Source organism: Protopterus annectens, chromosome 8.part1 (genome assembly GCF_019279795.1).
Source record: "Protopterus annectens isolate FY-2018-M chromosome 8.part1, PAN1.0, whole genome shotgun sequence".
Classification (NCBI taxonomy): Eukaryota; Metazoa; Chordata; order Ceratodontiformes; family Protopteridae; genus Protopterus; species Protopterus annectens.
In genome coordinates, this window is record NC_056742.1 from 243,272,101 (window position 1) to 243,292,190 (window position 20,090).

The following is a 20,090-nucleotide window of genomic DNA, read 5'->3' on the forward strand; positions in this document are numbered from 1 at the left end:
AGATAGCCTTTCCTTGTGATCCTGCAGCATATGCCACTAGTAATTGCTCAGTCTTTCTGAAAGCTTTGGTTCTGTCCAAGTAGAAGCGCAGCTGTCTGTGTATGTCCAAAGAATGCAGAAGTCTCTCACCCTGATTCTGTGGGTTTGGGTAAAAGGTGGGCAAATGAATATTTTGGTTAAGGGTCACACTGGACACTACCTTAGGCATAAATGTCGGGTTTGTCCTCAGAGAAACCCTATCTGGATGGAAAATGATAAAGGGTTCCACAGCCATGAGTGCCTGTAGCTTTCAGACTCAACTAGCAGAGGCTATTGCTAGGAGCAGAGCTGTTTTCCATTATAAAAATTTTAAATCAGCTGTAGCGGCTGGCTCAAAAGGAGGCAGGGTGAGTTTTTCCAAGACATAACTGAGGTCCTATGCAGGTATTGGTGATCTCCTTGGAGACCTTAAGATTTTGGCTCCTCTGAGGTACTGCCTTAATAAAGGACGAGAAAAAATAGGTGGTTCTGTATTGTAATGAGCTGAAATGGCAGAGGCATGAATCTTAATTGATGAAAAGGATAGGCCTTTGTCCAGCATCTCAGTTAAATATTGCAAAATCTGAGGAATATTTGGCACAGTCATGTCAATCCCTTGTGCCTGGTTCCAAGCATAGAATCTCTCCCATTTTTCAGCATAAGATTTTCTGGTACTAGGCTTCCTGGCATCCAAAATAACATCCATCACTGCTTTAGAGAGAGGTGTGTTTTGAATGACTACATTATCCACCATGCTGCCAGATTTAAGGTCTTGAGTTGGCTGTGCAGGATCTGATTGTCGTTTTGGGACAGTAAGTGAGGAATTTGAGGAAATGTCCAGGTTGGGTATTGAGACAAGTTCATTAGGATTGGGTACCAGTGCTGGCGGGGCCAGTCTGGGGCAATCAGTATCATTTTTGGCTTCTCTTGTCTGACTTTTAGGAGTACCTTGGGGAGGAAAGGCAGTGAAGGAAAGGCATACACTGTTAAGGTTTTCCAGCTGAAAGATAGAGCATCCACTTTCCATGCTTGCTTGTGATAAGTCCTTGTGCAGAATCTCTGTAGTTGGCAGTTGTGAGGGGAAGCAAATAGATGTATGTCCGGGCATCCCCAATTCCTTGTTATCATGCTGAAGACTTGCGGATCCAATTTCCACTCGTGGAGATCCACGAGGTTTCTGCTTAGTTCGTCTGCCAGAGTACTTATCTTTCCTGGCAGGAATTGTGCCTGCAGATGTACTTGGTAAGTCAATGCTGTGTCCCACAAAGTCATGGCTGGTCTGCATAGGGGGTAGGAATGAGTGCCTCCCTGCTTGTTTATGTACCACATGACTGTAGTACTGTCCGTCTTTATCAGTAGTTGTCCCGGATGAAGTAGATCCTTGAAGGCTGTCAGGGCATTCTGAACAGCTAGCATCTCTTTTTGGTTGATATGTAGATGCATTTGGCTTGCAGACCATGTGCCCTGAATACATCTTCCTGCCATATGGCCCCCCCCAGGCATAATCTGATGCATCTGTTATTAATATCTGCCTGGCTGTGGGTAAAGCAAACGATTGCCCCTTGTTGTGGTGACAGGCCTTTGCCCACCATCGAAACTCCTGTTGCAGGCAGGGAAGGAGGGTAATTGTTGTTTCCGGGCTGTGGCAATGTTAAGTCCAAACACTTTTTAGATACCATTGAAGTTTCCTCATATGCAGTCTTGCATATGGAATTACCAGAATGCAGGATGCCATGAAGTCCAAAGCCTGCATAATTTTTCTTGCAGATAACTGGGTCTTTGTTGCCAACATTTTGAAATAAGTAGTCAGTTGCCTTTGTTTGTCTGGTGTGAGATAAGCCATCTGGGCAGTTGTATTTAAGCTTGTACCCAGGAATATTATCTCTTGAGAGGGTACTAGTTTTGATTTCTTTTCGTTTACTGTGTACCCTAGGCGTGTTAGCAATCTTTTTACAAACGCCAGATGCTTTAGTAGAATGTCCTTGTTCTCTGCTTGAATAAGGCAGTCGTCCAAGTAAGGATATATCTGTATTCCTCTTTGTCTGCAAAATGCAATTACTGGAGCCAGGCATTTTGTGAAGACCCTGAGCGCAGTAGATAAGCCAAAGGGCAGTGCAGTGAATTGGTAGTGCATTGAGCCAGCTATGAATCTGAGGTATCCGCTGCATGACTGTCTGATTGGGACATGCAGGTATGCCTCTTTTAGGTCTAAAGTCACAAGCCAAGCCTTCTTGCCCAGCATGGGCAGAAGCTGCTGCAGAGTCAACATTTTGAATCTTGGAATATCCAGAAATGTGTTTAGAATAGATAGGTCCAGTATTGGTCTCCAGGCTTTGTCCTTTCTGGGCACCAAGAACAGTCTTTAGTAAAATCCTTGTCCCTGCTCTTGCTGTGGTACTTGCTGAATGGCCCTCATGTCCATGAGAGATGACACTTGCTTTTGTGCCTCTGCCCATTGATTTTTTGGCAGGTCTGGCAAACCGTTTGCCCTTGGCAGGGTGTGAAAGTGAAACCTGTAGCCTTGTGACATATCCAAGATCCATTTGTCCTGGGTTATTACGTGCCAATTTTGAGAAAAAAATGCTAGTTTTCCCCCTAAAGGTGCTGCCAGAAGATAAGTGCTTGGCGCAGGCAGGGGGAAGTCATTGGGACTGTTTCCTGTATGGCTGTGATTTGTCTTCTCCACTTTTGGAGGTAGAAGTACTCCATTGTTTAGACCTGTATGAGCTTTGGGTCTGGGATCTGCCTCTAGGGCGTCTATATCTGCCTCTCTGTGGTCTGTCCGACACTGGAAAGGATCAATTATTTGTAGGCCAGTGCCTGCTAAATCTTGGAGGCTGTACCTGTAAGAAATCCTTGACTGTTTGCATAGATTTAGCTTTGTCCTCCATTTTCTTCAATACCTCTTCTGCTTTAACACCAAACAATGTATCATGCTGTAATGGAGCATCTAATAATTTTGCTTTAACATGATCAGGCAGATTCTGTTCCTTAAACCAGGCATGCCTCCTAATGACAGAACCCGTAACAGCGGCCCTGCAGGAGGCCTCCAGAGAATCAAAACCACATTGCAAAGTATGCTTTCTCACTTGTTCAGCTGCATGCAATAAATCCTGCATTTCTTTGTTTTCTGCACATTCAGAATTTATCAACATTTTCTGTTTAAGCAGTGACATAATATAGTGCGGATATTTAAGCATATGAAACTGACAATTTAATGCCGTTATAGCCAAGGTAGCAGAAGTGTAAATCTTTTTTCCCCATCTGTCCAGTGCCCTAGAATCCCAGTCAGAGGGGGTAGGGTTTTTTTGCAGTGGAAACCTTGACCCCTTTGGGACCCTGAGAGATAGTTTCTGGGTCAGCAGCAGGGTTCTTAAAAAGAAATTTATGTGAATCAGGAACCCTGTAGTATCTGTCTGGCTTAACAGGAGCTGGAGGTAAAGAGTCAGGAGTCAGACTGGAATCTGAAAATACATCATCTACAATGTCTAACACAGGTGGAATAGCAAGGGGCCTGTGCTGAGGTAGTAAAAGGAAGTCTGAGCCTTTTCTTAGATTCTGAATAATCTTGGCTCTCCCAGTGGAAATGCTTCCTCATGGTATGCAGAATTTCCCCAAAAGAATAATCCTCAGGAGGACAGGCTGAAGGGATAGATTCTTCAGCATCAGAATCCTCATAGGGAGGAACTGATTATTCCTGATCAGAAGAGGAATCAGAGAAAATGGAAACCTGATCTGAAGATTCATAGTCTGTCTCTTGCCTAGGCCTCTTATCAGGAGGGGGATGGGAACCTCTGATCAAAGTAATTAGGTCTTCGGCCATTTTGAGCATCTGATTTTTAGGCATGGAGGCCTGTCCATGGGGCTGTTGTACTTGTTTCTTTGTCTTTAGAGGTGCTTTAGTCTTTGCCTTTGAAGCTGAAGTTGTTTTAACATACAACTGTGTAGGCCTGAAAACACCCTCAGAAGCCGATGCCTGCTCAGCGGCTCCGGACCCATCTGAGGGAATAGTTTCCGAGGTTCCAATACCTTGAGTTTCCAGCGGCCTAGTCGGCTCCATGTGGGAGTCGGAAGCGGCCTACGGCTCTAAAGTAGCGGGTGTCAGGGGCTGCAAAAGCGCCTCACTGAGAACCGGCGAATGGCTTAGAAGAAGCCTCGTCATCAGTTTTGGACCTCGGATGCCTGTCTTTTTCTGTGTTTCTTTTGAATTGCGGTAGTCGGATGGCTATCCGACAACATCATGTAATTAAATCTTCTGCCAAAATAGTGAAATGCAAAATCGTACCGATGCTTAATAGTGCGTTGGTTAAATCTAGCACAAAACCGACAATTAGCAATGTCGTGATCAGGGCCTAGGCAAGGAATACAGTAAGAATGGAAGTCCTTATGAGGTATTTGCTTCCCACAAGAAATACAATTATTAACTTTTTCTGACATCGGTCTGGAGCAAGAAAAAGGTTTCCCCAACGGGGTACTTAGCTTTTAATGAAGACTTCGGATCTGAAATTCGAACACGAAAATCTCAGGAGTCGGCCGACCGGCACTTGCGAACTTGCTTTTGCTTTGGGCACCGCGCGTCAAGAAAGACTGAAGAAAATGGCGTCAGCTGCATCTTTTATACCCCTGGTGCACTGACATCAGGGAGGAGGCGACAGCAACCAACGATGGACCTAGACTTTGGAATTCAGGCTGACTGCGGGTAGCCTGCCAGCAGGATAACCCAATTGTAATGACTGCAACAGTGAAACACGATGAACAGTAGACCGTGCAGGAGAGCGTTTTCTGTGCTCCTTTGGCTCCAAAGCCAGTTCAGATTTCTTGGTGGGGGGTTTGAGTCCCTGAAACTGAAGCTGAAGCTGCAGAAGAGGAGCCAAAGCTGGAAGCAAACCTTTCAAAACTAATTTGTTTTATCGCTTAGGGCCATGGATCTGAATCTCGCACAGATTTGATAAGGGATATCTAAACGGCCTGCAACTAAGAAATTAGATTCACTACCTGTGGATATCAAAGTTGCCCACAAGAAGTACACTTCTTAAAACCTTTTTTTTTTTTTTTTTTGGTAAATAATTATAAAGTTAGGGAAATTACCAATAATGGTAATAAAGGAATACCCTGAGAAAATGGGATTACCAACAATGGTAACTAGAAGTACATTAGAGAGAGTTGATTATCTGAAACATCAATTATATGAACTTAGCTTTCCAAAGATTTTGGGTAGGAAAATTCATAAAGTCTGAATGGGTAAATTTTGTACATATTCACTTTTACGTGTTTTTTGAGCTTGCAGCCCACTCATGTGAAAAATATTCTTTACTGTCCACTGGAATCACTGAATGGTTAAAAAGCGTATTCTCTGTGTGCAGACAAAACAAGATTTTAGAAGTTTTTATATGGTTCAATGCTTGTTTGATTATCCAAACTAGGTCCCAATTAGCTCAGATAATCGACTCTCTACTGTACCAAAGACCAACTGGAAGAAAGGTAAAGGGAGGATAGGGATATAGAAAATATAGAAAGAGGATAATAATAAAAGAAAACTAAGATAGAATAGTTGTGTAAAATCTTGTAATAACAGACGTCCTTCTCTTCTCTGTTGCAGTACTCATAACATGAGGGAGTTCCCCTGCCATAGGCGACCCATTTGCCACTATACAAAAGATTTTACTACTATAGGGTGCATGGTACATCACAAACAGCCTGCGATCGGACACTGGCTATAAAAGTGAAGTATGTGAGCACCATCCTCAGAACGGACTGCCCCAGGAGGAATGCCAACCTAAGGAATTAGGGTAAGAATCCTCCGAGAAGAACCAAGGCCAGGAGGAAGGAAGAAGGGATAGGAATACTGCAACAGAAAAGAGAAGGACATCTATCGTTATGTTAAGATTTTACACAACTATTCTAAGTCCTTCTATTCATCTGTTGCAGTATTCATAACACATCACAGAATACCAAAGCTCATGAAGTAAGGGAGGAAGGTGTAGCCGAGGAGCTTTCCAGGAAGCCCTGCAGTATGTCTCTGGCAAATTCTGCTCTAGATTTAGAAATTACAGTGGATATAAAAAGTGTACACACCCCTGTTAAAATGCCAGGTTTTTGTGATGTAAAAATATGAGACTACAATAAATAATTTCAAGACTTTTCCCACCTTTAATGTGACTTATAACCTCTATACAATTCAAACCTCTATACAATTCAATTGCAAAACCAATCTGTTAGGGGAAAAAATATAAAAAATAAAAAAGTACAATAAAGCTGGTTGCATAAGTGTGCACACCCTTAAACTAATACTTTGTTGAAGCACATTTTGATTTAATTACAGCATTCATTCTTCTTGGGTAGGAGTCTATATCAGAATGGCACATCTTGTCTTGGCAATATTTGCCCACTCTTCCTTGCAAAAGTGCTCCAAATCTGTCAGATTGCGAGGGCATCTCTTGTGAACAGCCCTCTTCAGGTCACCCCACAGATTTTCTATTGGATTTATGTCTGAGCTCTGGCTGGGCCATTCCAAAATAAGAAGTTATGTACTTACCATAAGGTTCTATGTTTGCTATCCATCCCGACAACATTCTTGCAGGTTAGGTTGGGTTTGGAGCTGTTCACGGCTCCAACTCAGCCGAATACTAAAGCTCAAGAGCTTCAACTGGCATGAGGCTAACGCCTTCCCATGATGCTCTGGGCTACATCCCCAGATCTTGTTTGCAAGTGAAAGATTAGACTAACCCAAAAAATAGAGTAGAAAATATATTTATATCCAAGTACAGATGTTTGGTATGAGACAAAAAACCCCGAGACTCCAAATCATCCTAACTATGTACATATGAATAGACTTGTCCACCTGTTCCTCCAGGAACGCAGGATGGGGGTAGGAGGGTAAGATGCATGAATGTAGGCGAGATGGACAACAAACATAGAAAATTATGGTAAGTACATAACTTCTTAATGTTATGTTGTCCTATATTGCCATCATTTTTGTAGGTTGGGACAGCGTCCCTAGCACCTTAATCCCCGGGTGGCTCAGGAGAAAATACTCTTTAAAACAGTGGATCCAAAACAAGACCTGTTCTGGGAGGCCACATCTAATATGTAGTGAGTGATAAAGGTATGAGGTCTCATCCATGTGGCAGCTGCACAAATAGAGTCTATGAGGTCTCATCCATGTGGCAGCTGCACAAATAGAGTCTATAGGAATTTTGGCCTGAAAGGTCAAGGACGTAGAGACTGCTCTTGTGGAATGTCCCTTTATCTTACCACGCAGTTTTTTATTATACTTACTGTAAGAGAAAGAAATGCAGTCAGTCAACCATTTTGACAAGGTTACTTTGGAAACCGGTAACCCTTTCTTTTTATCAGAAAAGGACACAAAAAGCTGGCTGGATTTCCTGAGGCCTTTTGTTCTGTGCAAGTAAAAGCCTAGCTGCCTATGTGCATCCATCTGGTGCAATCTATATTCTGCCTTGTCGCTGTAGTTTGGAAAAAACAAGGGCAATTCAATGGATTTGTTTATATTATTCTCTGAACAGATTTTTGGAAGGAAAGATGGATTAGTTCTCAAGGATACCCTATCCTTGTGAAAAATTATATAAGGGAAATGAACAGAAAGAGCTTGTAATTCCAATACCCGTCTGGCAGAGGTTTTGGTTAGAGTGTCTTCCATGACAAAAACTTCAACTCTCAAGATGATGAGGGTTCAAAGAGTGGTGAAATCAATGAGTTTAGCACCACAAGACTTAGGTCCCAAGGGGCTGGGGGTTCTTTGACTGGGGGTCTGAGTAAAAAAGTGCCTTTAAGGAAAGCTTTACATAACCTATGAGACATAATGGGAGCTCCCATTTCCCCAATATGGAAATTAGAAATGGCTGCCAATTGAACTCTGACTGTCGCTGCTGCAGCTCCTTTGTCAAAGAGTTTGGAGAGAAATTCCAGGATAGCGTTAATAGGAGCTGTAAAAGGTTCTAGGTTCTGTCCCACAGTCCAGCATGAAAATCTTTGCCACTTACTGGCATACAATCTCCTCATGGACGGTTTATGCGAAGAGGTAAGAATATGACTCACTGCAGGAGAAAAAAAAGAGTAACACCTGGCTAAGCATAGAACTGGAGCAGCCACGCTGTCAAGCTTGAGGGTTTGTATGGTTGGATGGAATGCACCCAATGAGTGGGTCAAAAGGTCTGGAACTGGGTCCAGAATCCACGGTTCCTCCAGCAACTGGGTCCAGAGAAAGGGGAAACAAACTTGTTAAGGCCAGTAAGGTGTAATAAGAATAATCTTGCTTTTCAACATGCTGGGTTTCTGAAGTACTTTGGGTAATAAGGGGAATGGGGGAAAGGTATAGAGTAGTCCTAGGGGCCAATCGTGAACCAGTGCATCCCTTGGTGACTTCCCCAGAAGAGGAATGAGGGCAAAGTAGTTGGTGCATTTTGCATTCATGGCAGTGGTAAAAAGGTTGCAGCAAGGCTGGCCCCATTTTTGGAAAATCTCTTCCACAATTTCTGTTTTCAGGGACCACTCGTAAGGCAACAGAATAGCTCTGCTGAGTTTGTCCGCTATCACAGTGAATTTCCCCGGGATGTGTATTGCTATCAGAAAGCGTTGAGAAGTGATCGCCATTGCCAAACTCGTGTCTCCCAACACAGTGGGTAGTATTTGGTTCCTCCTTGCTTATGTACCACACTACTGACATGTTGTCTGTCTAAATTGCAACCGCCCCTGTCGGCAGAGAGTCCTGAAATGCCGGCAATGCATAGAGCACCGCTCTTATCTCCAGAAAATTGATGTGCAAGTGGCTTTTGTATTCTTGCCATATGCCTTGGACTGTCATCCCTAGATAATGCCCCCCAACCCAATCTGGGAAGCATCAGTGGTCAGTACTGCACTGGGTTTGAGGAAGGACAAGGGGTCGTCCCTGACACAACTGGTCCATCCTCAGCCACCAAAGGAGATCTTTTTTTCCAGGAATCCGTGATAATAATCTGATGTGAAAGAGGAAGATCCTGCATTGACCATTGAGCAAATAGCAACCACTGCAGAACCATCATGTGAAGTTGTGCTAGGGGAACTAAAAGAATAGCTGCTGACATGGTTCCCAGAACCTGCAGCACATATCTGGCCTGAACTTTCTTTTCTGATATCAAAATCCTGATTTGCTGATGAAGGGACTGTATTCTGTCTGGGGTAAGTTTTGCCATCATATTCTTAAATCAAGTTCTGCGCCTAAGGTGGTCATATGCTGAGATGGCGACAAGACAGATTTCTTTTAAGTTTACTGTGATGCCTAGTCTGGTGCAAAGTGACATTGTTTAGTCTCTTGCTTGTGATGCTTGGTGGTGGCAGATAGGAGCCAGTCGTCTAGATATGGAAACACACAGAATCCCTGACGTCTCAACTGAGCTGTTATGACTGCCATGCATTTGGTGAACACTCTGGGGGCTGTAGTGAGACCAAAGGGCAGGGCTCGAAAATGGTAATGACTGGCTCCCAGCCAAAAGCACAAGTGTCTCCTGGATCGCCTGTCCATCTTTATGTGGTACCACGCATCCTGGGGATCTACTGAGCACATCCAATTGTCTTTCCCCATAAAAGGGAATATCGACTGCAGAGTTACCATACGGAACCTTGACTTCTTTACTGCTTTGTTTAGTTTGCTGAGATCTAGAATGGATCTCCAGTCCCCTGTCTTTTTTGGAACTAAAAAGAATCTTGAGTAAGTTCCGGATCCCATTTGGTCTGCGGGGACCTCTTGGATGACTCTCTTTTTCTAGCAATGAGAGTATCTCTAGTGTCGCAAAGTCCTTTTGGCCAGGTGGAATGTCTGGGTAAGGACTTGTTTACTGGAGGGGGAATGGAAAATGGTATGTAATAGCCTCTGGATCTGTTTGTACCCATTTGTCTTGGGAGATTTCTTGCCGGGTGTTTGGGTACAGTGACAAGCGACCCCAGACTGCCTCCAGAGAAGAGCAGACGGGCCTCCTTTCAGGAGTACTGGAAGAGCCTGTCAGAGAACGTATCTCTGTCGCCCTGATTTTGCAGACCCCCCCCCCCGCCATGAGGTCGGAGTCTTCCATTATAACTTCCCCCTCTGCCCCTGGGGGAAGTGTCACCAAGTGCGTCAGAGAAGCCTTTTTGGCACTTGTGGAACCACATCTTTCCGCCCTTTTGACCTTTGGGATAAGGTCTAGATGGGGCAGAAAAACGGACTCCAATGGCAGATAAGGTCTTCCTGTCCTGTTCACACCTGTTCAAAGTTTCTTTCACCTTTGATCCAAAAAGGGATGAACCATCAAAGGGGGCGTTGGTGAAGGAAGACCTGAAGGGCTCGGCAAAGTTGCAAAGGCGCATCCAGGAATGCCTCCTAAGGGGAATTCCTGTCACTGCCGCTCTACTCACTCCATCAGCCACATATGAAATGAGTCTCACGGAGGAGTTAACTATACAACTGAGAGTGAGAGCTGTGAGGATACTTTTGTCCGTAGACCCCTGAGCCACAGCACCCTGAAGGCTTATCTCCAAGCTCTTTCAGGAGATTCCTTTGAAGTCTCATAAAATGGGTAAGGTAGTTCAGCGACCGTAAGATGAAGGCCGCTGAAGAAAAGGTGTGCTTTCCATACCTGTCCATGGTCCTAGACGCCTTGTTAGGGGGATGGACAGACTAGGAGGTCTCCAAAAGCTCCTTCTTAGTGGCCGCTGCCACCACCATCACAGCTACAGTTTGTCATGAATTCCTTCTCTGAGGGGGTAGTAATAAATTTGTTAGGCCTCCTTGTATCAGGCTCCACTGCATCAGCCGATTTCCAGGCTTTACGAGAAATGACACCCAATAGTTGGTCAAATGGGGTCGTCGCCCAGGAGGTGGAAGGGCGAGACCCAAAAGCCTCCAGGTATACCAACTCATCTTCTGCAGGGTTGGTGGACTTCCAGCCACCCCTCTGTTTCAGGATCTCAAGGATGTCGGAGAAAGAGACATCCTCAGAGGGAGACCGTGGGGACCCCTCAGTGTCATCCAAATCAGTATCAGAAGTGAGACTCTGGGAGTTTGTGTGCTTCCTCTTGCATAGTCCCTTCCTAGGGACTTCGGAGGGGTACTCTGGAGATGTTTTGGAAGAGACACCACCACCTGCAGGGGCCTCCTGAGGCTGTGGGTCTCTACACTTGGGAGGGGGCGGTGGTGAGGAGATTGACACTGGCACCTGGGAGGGACAAGAGGTTGGCTCCCAGAGTGGGGCTGTTTGGGGTGTCAGCACCCTCTCCATCAGTTCAAAAGCCTCCCCGCCCACTCTGAAGAGATTCTCTGCTCCGAAGAGACAAAATGTCAACTTTGAGGCAGCGCTTGTGGCTCCAAAACTGAGGTAGGAGCTGAGCTCAAGTTAGCCGAGGCACAGAGAGATAGAGTTGGATCGGACGACTGTCCACGCCGACTCTCCTCCCTGGACCCGACTAATGAGCGTGGGCTCCTAGATTCCTCAATGTCAGATGGAGTCGAGGACATCAGAGACAAAGTAGGAACTGAAGATTCCAAAGGTGGTCTCGGTGCCGACGGTTCCACTACTATCATTTCCAACCTCTCTGGCTCCGAATACTCCAGAGGGATCGGAGGAGGAATCAAAATGGCAAGCGCCGAAGGGTGTGGCTCCGATTCCTTTGGGGCCGGAGACAAAATTTTAGCCAGGGTCGGTGTTCGGAGCAATCTCTTCACCACCCGCTTCCCATCATCATCAGGTAAACTCCTGGAAGAATGGGTGGACAAGGAAGGAGATCTGCCTCTCTGTAATATAGGAGATCTCAGTGTTGGAGATATTGGCTCCAATAAAGGAGACCGACTCCTTGATGTCTCTATTGGCTCCATGGACACTCTAGGTGCCGAAGAGGACTCCTTAGTTCCAAACTTGTCGGAATCGAGCGCTTCGGTTCCGATAAAACCAATTTCTTAGGTGGCTCCGAAACTGGAGCTGTAGAGGCCGGTCTTTTCAGTGATTTAGTGTTGGATAAAGAAGGGGAGGAAGATTTGGAGCTGTGGGTATCTAAAGCTTCCTGAAAAGACCCTTTCAATAATCCCCTTGCCATTAACTTACTCCTTCTCTCATGGAGCACCCTGCTACTGAAAGCGTGACAAATGGTGCAGGGGTCCTGTAAATAGATTGCACCGGGGCAGTAAACACAACTCGTGTGCCCATCCATGAGACATCTTTTCAGTGCATTTATCGCACTTCTTGAACCCTAACTGCTTATGCTCCCTTGGTTCCTTCTCCTTATCTTTAGACATCCTGTCTAACACTACAGCCAAACAAGTTAACTAACTGACCAACTAACTTTAAGATAAAGGCTATATATGGGAAAAGCACACAACAAACTAACTACCACTAAGAATCACAGTCAAAAAAGGATACAGATATAAATACACCTTTTTTTTATTTTTTTAGAGGTGAAGCAGTAAGAAAGAAAGGGAAAGGTATAAGAATCCTCTAACTAAAAATGGATTCTAAACCTAAGGGGAAGTGGCCCTCTAACTTAAATGGGCTGCAAGAGCCCTCTAAGTTAAACGGAACTCTCACTAGTAGTTGGGAAGGGAAAAACTAAACACTATAAATACCTGATGCAGAAAAAACACGAAAACTGACTAACTGGAAGAAAGGTAACAAGACAGAAACTTTAGACAATAGAATTCTACACAAAAACCTATACTTAGCCAATGAGCCAGCAGGAGCACTTCTCGATAGCTTGAGTGGCAAATGAGATCTGGGGATGTAGCCCAGAGCATCATGGGAAGGGGGTTAGCCTTGAGCCAGTGGAAGCTCTTGAGGTTTAGTGTTCAGCAGAGTCGGAGCCGTGAACGGCTCCGAACCCAACCTAATCTGCAAGAATTGCAGTGAGGTAGGACAACATAAGATCTTTCATTTTCTTCTAGTGAATCCATTCTTTTGTTGATTTGGATGTATGCTTGGGGTCATTGTCATGTTGAAAGGTGAAATTCCTCTTCATCTTCAGCTTTCTAGCAAACGCCTGAAGGTTTTGGGCTAACGTGACTGGTATCTGGAACTGTTCATAATTCCCTCCACCTTGATTAAAGCCCCAGATCCAGCTGAAGAAAAGCAACCCCAAAGCATGATACTGCCACCACCATGCTTCACCATGGGAATGATGTTCTTTTGGTGATGTGAAGTACTGTTTTTGCGCCAAACGTATCTTTTGGAATTGTGGCCAAAAAGTTCAACCTTGGTCTCATTAGACCATAAAAAGAAGTTATGTACTCACCACAACATTCCATCTGAGTAGTTGGTCTACTTAATTTGTCTTCAACCCATGGGTACTGGATCCGTATTGGATCCAAGCCGGCAATTTCACTAGTATCTGCTCCAAGCTCCAAGCTCCTCCTCTTACCTATAATACACCTCCACTACCTTGCAACCCCCAGATCAAGTTTGCTGCCACTTATACTGAGAACCCGACCTGAAAAAACACCTTACGCACCTAAAACTTCAGCCAAACAGACTGTCCATAAGGTAAAGCCACGGGGAAGGAGGGAGGGACAGTTGAAGACAAATGAAGTAGTACTACTCGGATGAAATGTTACGGTGAGTACATAACTTCTTTATCTGAAGTAGTTTACTTCATTTGATCTTCAACCTGTGGGACAGAGTCCCCAGCTACTAAACTCCTGGGTGGCACTCATGGAAGGATATTCTGGAGCACAGCGGAACCAAAGGATGCTCTCCTGCTAGAAATCAAATCCAATTTATAGTGACAAATAAAGGTATGCGATGAGGACCAAGTAGCGGCAGAACAAATATCATCCAATGAGACTCTCAACCAAAAGGCCGCAGAAGTAGCCATTGACCTAGTTGAATGAGCTTTCATATGACCCGGAGGAGACAAATCTTTATGCTTATAGACCTGAAGGATGCACGAGGAGATCCACCTAGCAATGGCAACCTTGGAGATAGGTTTACCCAAAAAGGGTTTAGATATGGACACAAACAATTGATCAGATTTATGAAAGGTTCTAATCCTGTGTAAATAGAATCATAACTGTCTATGAACATCCAACAAGTGGAGTCCGTATTCCATTTTGTTAGTAAAATTTGGAAAGAAAACAGGTAAATTAATGGTCTGATTGATGTGAACTTGTGATGCTACTTTGGGAGGAAAGGAAGGATTGGTACAAAGGGAAACCCTGTCCTTATGGAAAATCATGTATGGAACGTTAATAGACAAAACTTGCAGTTCTGAAACCCTCTTAGCAGAGGTGATAAGCCACTAGAAATGCTGTTTTCCAAGACAAAAACTTAAGATCCATGGTTGCTGCAGGTTCAAATGGTGGAGCGACCAAAGCTTGAAGAACCATAGTAAGGTCCCATGGGGGAAAAGGATCTTTAACCGGAGGGCATAATAGGAAAGTACCTTTAATAAAAGCTTTACACAGTCTGAAAGAGGCTAGAGCAGCAGAATTCTCGCCCATGTGAAAATGAGAGAAGGCAGCTAGCTGAACTTTAATAGAAGAAGAGCTAGCACCTTGTTGAAAAATATTAGCTAAAAAATCGAGAATAGCTAAAAAGTACAGTTTTGTACCTACCATAAATGTAAATGTTCGAGTGCTAATACAGCTGCAGTCATAACAGATGGGTTCTCCTGCCGTCAGGCGGGTCCTCGGTCGGCCGAATTGCAAAGTCTAGGTCCAGTGTCGGTTGTCATCGCTTCTTCCCTGACGTCAGTGCGACAGGGGTATAAAAGAACCAGCCGATGCCATTTTCTTCAGTTTTTCTTGCCCCAGATGTCAGGTGCCCCCAGAAGGAAGGCAATACATAAATTTATGTAATAAAGCAATGCAATATAATCAAAATACAGTAGTTGCAAGCAAATACACCATAAATGAATACCACAATCAGGTTGTATGAGGAGGTGTTAGCCAATAGGCCTGTCCCAAGAGGGGAAGGAGGGAGGGAAACCTGGACTGCAGCTGTATTAGCACTCGAACATCTACATTTATGGTAGGCACAAAACTGTACTATGTTCATCGTGCATACAGCTGCAGTTATAACAGATGGGTAGAATCCCAAAGCTAAGAAAGGGGTGGTAGGCACTAGGTGGAACTAGGAGGAGCCAGGATGCCCTGCAAGACTGCAGTGGCAAAGCCTGCTCTAGTTTTGGAGTATAATGGTAGGTGGTAGTTCTTGGAGAAGGTATGCACAGAACTCCAAGTGGCTGCTTCCAATATATCTTTGGTAGGAACTACTCTGAGGAAAGCTGCAGAGGTAGCTGTGGCCCTTGTGGAGTGAGATCTGATGCCTGCAGGTACAGTTTTACCATGAAAAGAGTAACAAAAGCATATGCAGTGGGCTATCCATTTTGAGATTGTCTGTTTGGAAAATGGCTTCCCTTGAGCCCTATAGCATAGGACACAAAGAGCTGTTCTGATTTTCTGAAAGGCTTTGTTCTGTCCAAATAATAACACAGCTGTCTGTGGATGTCCAAGGAATGTAGTAGTCTCACCCTTTGTTTTGAGGATTAGGGTAAAAGGTAGGTAAGTGGATAGCCTGATTCAAAGCTACCTTGGATACCACCTTTGGCATAAAGGATGGGTTGGTTCGTAAGGAAACTCTGTCCTGATGGAAGATGATGAAAGGCTGCACAGCCATGAGGGCTTGTAGTTCTGATACCCTGTGAGCTGAGATGATAGTCAGAAGGAAAGCTGTTTTCCAGGACAAATATTGCAAATCTGTTGAGGCAGCTGGCTCAAAAGGAGGCAAGGTCAGCTTTTCTAGAATGAAATTGAGGTCCCAAGCAGGTATTGGTTGTTTCCTTGGGGGTTTTATATTCTTAGCCCCTCTGAGGAACTGTCTTAAGAGGGGGTGAGAAAATAAAGGTGGATCAGTGTTGTATTCTGCAGAAATGGCTGAGGCATGGATTTTGATGGAGGAGAATGAAAGTCCACTGCTTAGCAGCTCAGCTAGATACTGTAATATTTGAGGTAAATTCAGTTTTCCAGGATTCTGGCCCTTTTTCTCATTCCAGGCACAAAACCGTTTCCATTTTGCGGAGTAAGCTTTTCTAGTAGATGGCCTTCTGGCCTCCAAAATGACATCCTGCACCTCCTTGGAGAGTAGGGTCTGTTGTGATGTTAAGGAATCTTCCATGCGGCCAGATTGAGTGTTTTCAGCTGACTGTGAAGAGTTTTGAAGCTGTGCTGAGTCAGAAGAAGAGGCATTAGAGGTAGGGTCCATGGTGGGGAATGCGTCAGGCTCCTCAGGAGTGAGTACCAGTGCTGTCTTGGCCAGTCTGGAGCAATGAGAATCATCTTTGGTCTGTCTGCTCTGGTTTTTAATAGAACTTTGGGCAGCAGAGGAAGAGGTGGAAAGGCATAAACTGTCATTGTTGTCCAACTGAAAGAGAGAGCGTCCACTCTCCAGGCCTGTGGATGAAAAGTCCTTGAGCAGAATTTTGTCAATTGGTGATTTTTGTGGGAGGCAAAGAGATCTATGTCTGGCCTTCCCATGCTTGAATTATCTCTGTAAAAACTTGAGGATGCAACTTCCATTCGTGTGGATCTGTCATATTTCTGCTTAGGTTGTCTGCCAGCGTGTTTTCCTTGCCTGGCAAGTACTGTGCTTGAAGTTCGATTTGTAATTCCAGAGCCATGTTCCAAAGTGACATGGCCAGCCTGCATAGGGGGTATGAATGGGTTCCTCCCTGTTTGTTTATGTACCACATTACTGTGGTGTTGTCTGTCCTTATCAATAGTTGACCTGGATGCAGAAGGTCTTTGAAAGCTATAATAGCATTTATTACTGCTAGCATTTCCTTTTGATTGATGTGAAGGTGCTTTTCTTTTTGGGACCATTTGCCCTGAATGCACCGATCTGTCATGTGCGCCCCCCCCAGGCGTAGTCCGAGGCTTCTGTTATGATGACTTGATTTGCTTGAGGCTTGCAGAATAGGAGACCTGTGTTTGTTTGGCATGCTTGAGCCCATCACAGAAATTCCTTTTGAAGACATGGAATTAGTGGTATTATTGTTTCCAAACTGTGGCTGTGTTGAGACCATAAGTTTTTCAGGTACCATTGAAGTTTCCTCATATGCAGCTTTGCACATGGGATTAGTAGGATGCAAGATGCCATGAATCCCAGAGCCTGCAGGATTTTCCTTGCAGTCAGCCTGGTGTAATTTGCTAGTTTTCTGAAGTATTGAGTTAGTTGCCTCTGTTTCTCTGGAGTGAGGTAGGCCATCTGGGTGTTTGTGTCCAAGTTGGCACCCAGGAAAATTATTTTCTGAGAGGGTATTAGCCTTGATTTCTTTTTGTTGACTGTGTATCCCAGAGAATTCAACAACATTATCACAAAAGCCAGATGTTTCAGAAGTATGTGCTTGCTGTCCACTTGGATCAGGCAGTCGTCCAAATATGGGTATATTTGTATCCCTTGAAGTCTGCAGTAGGCAATTACTGATGCCAGACATTTCGTGAATACTCTGGGCGCAGTAGATAAGCCAAAGGACAATGCAGAGAATTGATAATGGGTTGAACCTGCAAGAAATCTGAGGTATCTTCTGCAATTTTGTCTGATTGGGACATGCAGGTATGCCTCCTTGAGGTCCAATGTTACCAGCCAAGACTCCTTGCCCAGCATGGGAAGAGGCTGCTGTAATGTGAGCATCCTGAATTTTGGTATGAGTAAAAATGTGTTTAGGATGGATAGGTCCAAAATAGGTCTCCAATCTTTTCCCTTCCTTGGTACCAGGAATAGTCTGGAATAAAAACCTTGACCTTGTTCTTGAGTAGGTACCTCTTGAATAGCTTTCATGTCCATGAGATCTGAAATTTGTCTTTGTGCCTCTGCTCTTTGATTGTGTAGCAGGTTTGGCATGCCTCTCATTTTTGGAAGGGTGTGAAAATGGAATCTGTAGCCTCTGTTTATAATGTCCAGGATCCATTTGTCTTTTGTGACAATATGCCAATTTTTCGAAAATAATGCCAGTTTTCCACCTAAGGGTGCTGCCATTTGAGCCTTGCTTGGCATGCAAAGGGGAAAGTCATTGGGCTTGCTTTCTGAATGGCTGCGAACTATCCTCACCACCTCTTTGTGTAGGACCTTGCCATTGTCTGCCTCTAAACGATCCTCGAGATTGCCTTCTGCCCCTTGGGCGCCTGTATCTACCTCTTTGGGGTCTGTCCGTGGCTGGAAAGGACCAATTTTTGGAAGGCCAATTTCTACTGAAATGTGAAGGTTGTACCTGTAGAAAATCTTTCACTGTTTGCATTGATTTAGCCTTTTCCTCCATTTTCTTTAATACCTCCTCAGCTTTAACACCAAATAATACATCCTTTTGTAGAGGGGCATCTAGTAATTTAGCTTTGACATGATCTGGTAAGGTTTGCTCCTTGAGCTAGGCATGTCTACGTATGACTGATCCTGTAACAGCAGCTCTACATGAGGCCTCTAGAGCATCAAAACCACATTGCAAGGTATGTTTACCCACTTGTTCTGCACTATGCATCAAATCCTGCAACTCCTTCAAGTCTGGTTGTTCAGGTTGTGACATTTTGCTTCTCAACTGTGATAACAGAAACTGTTGGTACTTTAACATATGGAACTGGCAGTTTAATGCCCTCATGGTTAAGGTGGCAGAGGTGTATACCTTTTTTCCCCACCTTTCTAAAGATCTGGAGTCTCTCTCGGAAGGTAATGGATTTTTACCAGTGGAGGCCTTAATTCCCTTGGGGCCCTGTGAGATAGTTTCTGGGTCAGCCGCATGGCTTTTGTATAAAAATTGGTGTGAGTCAGGAACCCGGTAGTACCTGTCAGGCTTGACTGGGGCTGGAGGTAAAGAGTCCGGGTTAAGGCAGGCCTCCGAATACACATCATCTAGTATGTCTAAGACAGGAGGTATAGCCAGAGGTCTGTGCTGAGGTAGCAAGAGAAAATCCCTAAGCCTTTTCTTGGAATCTGAGTACTCTTGGCCTTCCCAGTTGAAGTGTTCCCTTAAGGTATGCAAAGTTTCCCCAAATGAGTAATCCTCTGGGGGGGGGGGAGACAGAGGGAATGGACTCCTCTGCATCAGAATCTTCAAAAGGGGAGTAAGAATGTTCCTGTTCATCAGAGTGCTCTGAAATAATGGAGGCCTGGTCAGAGGAGGGGGATTCTTCCTCCACTCTGGGCCTTTTGTCCGGGGGGGGGTTGAGAACCCCTGATAAGAGTAATTAAATCCTCAGCCATTTTAAGCATCTGTTTTTTAGGCATGGGGCCTGGAGAAGGGCCCTGTGTAGCTTGTCTCTTAGAATGCATGGCTGCTTTAGACTTGGTGAAAGCCTTGATGGAAAAAGAAGAGGAAGGTCTGAAGACACCTTGAGAGGAGGCAGACCTGTCTACATTTTGAGTTTCACCACCAAGAGTGACTTCAGTATCTGTAGTCGGGGTGTGGGCCGAGGAGCCTGCGACCTCGGGCACAGTAGACACCGCCAATGAAGTGTCGTTGGTAGGCAGGGGCTGTGTAGGCGCCTCGCTGAGAACCGGACCACCTGTAGTCGGCTTTGGCATGGTGTCGGTAGAGGCCGCGGACCTCGTGTGTCAGTCCTTATCTTTCCGTTTTTTAGACAAAACTGGAGTCGGAGTATCCGACAACATAATATAGAAAAATTTTTTCCCAAAATAGTGCTGGGCGAACTCCGCCCGACGCTTAATGGTGCGTTTGTTGAATGTAGCACAAAAATGACAGACCGAGACGTCGTGGTCTGGGCCTAAGCAAGGAATGCAGAGGGAATGAAAATCCTTATGCGGTATTTGCTTCCCACATGAAATACAATTATTAACTTTGTCTGACATCAGTCTGAGGCAAGAAAAGTTTCCCCAACGGGGTACTTAGCTTTCAAAATTTTCGTAATTTCAGGAGCTGGCCGACCGGCACTTGCGAACTGCTTCGGGCACTGCGCGGCAAGAAAGACTGAAGAAAATGGCGTTGGCTGTTTCTTTTATACCCCTGTCGCACTGACGTCAGGGAAGAAGCGACGACAACCGACGCCGGACCTAGACTTTGGAATTTGGCTGACCGAGGACCCACCTGACGGCAGGAGAACCCATCTGTTA

General features: G+C 44.8%; 1 protein-coding gene across 1 annotated transcript in view; it reads right to left on the reverse strand.

Moving 5' to 3' along the window:
• The window catches only part of PHAF1 (phagosome assembly factor 1), a 1,784,739-nt gene that overhangs the window by 1,247,610 nt on the left and 517,039 nt on the right, over positions 1-20,090 (reverse strand). The gene's annotated exons all lie outside the window — the stretch shown is intronic.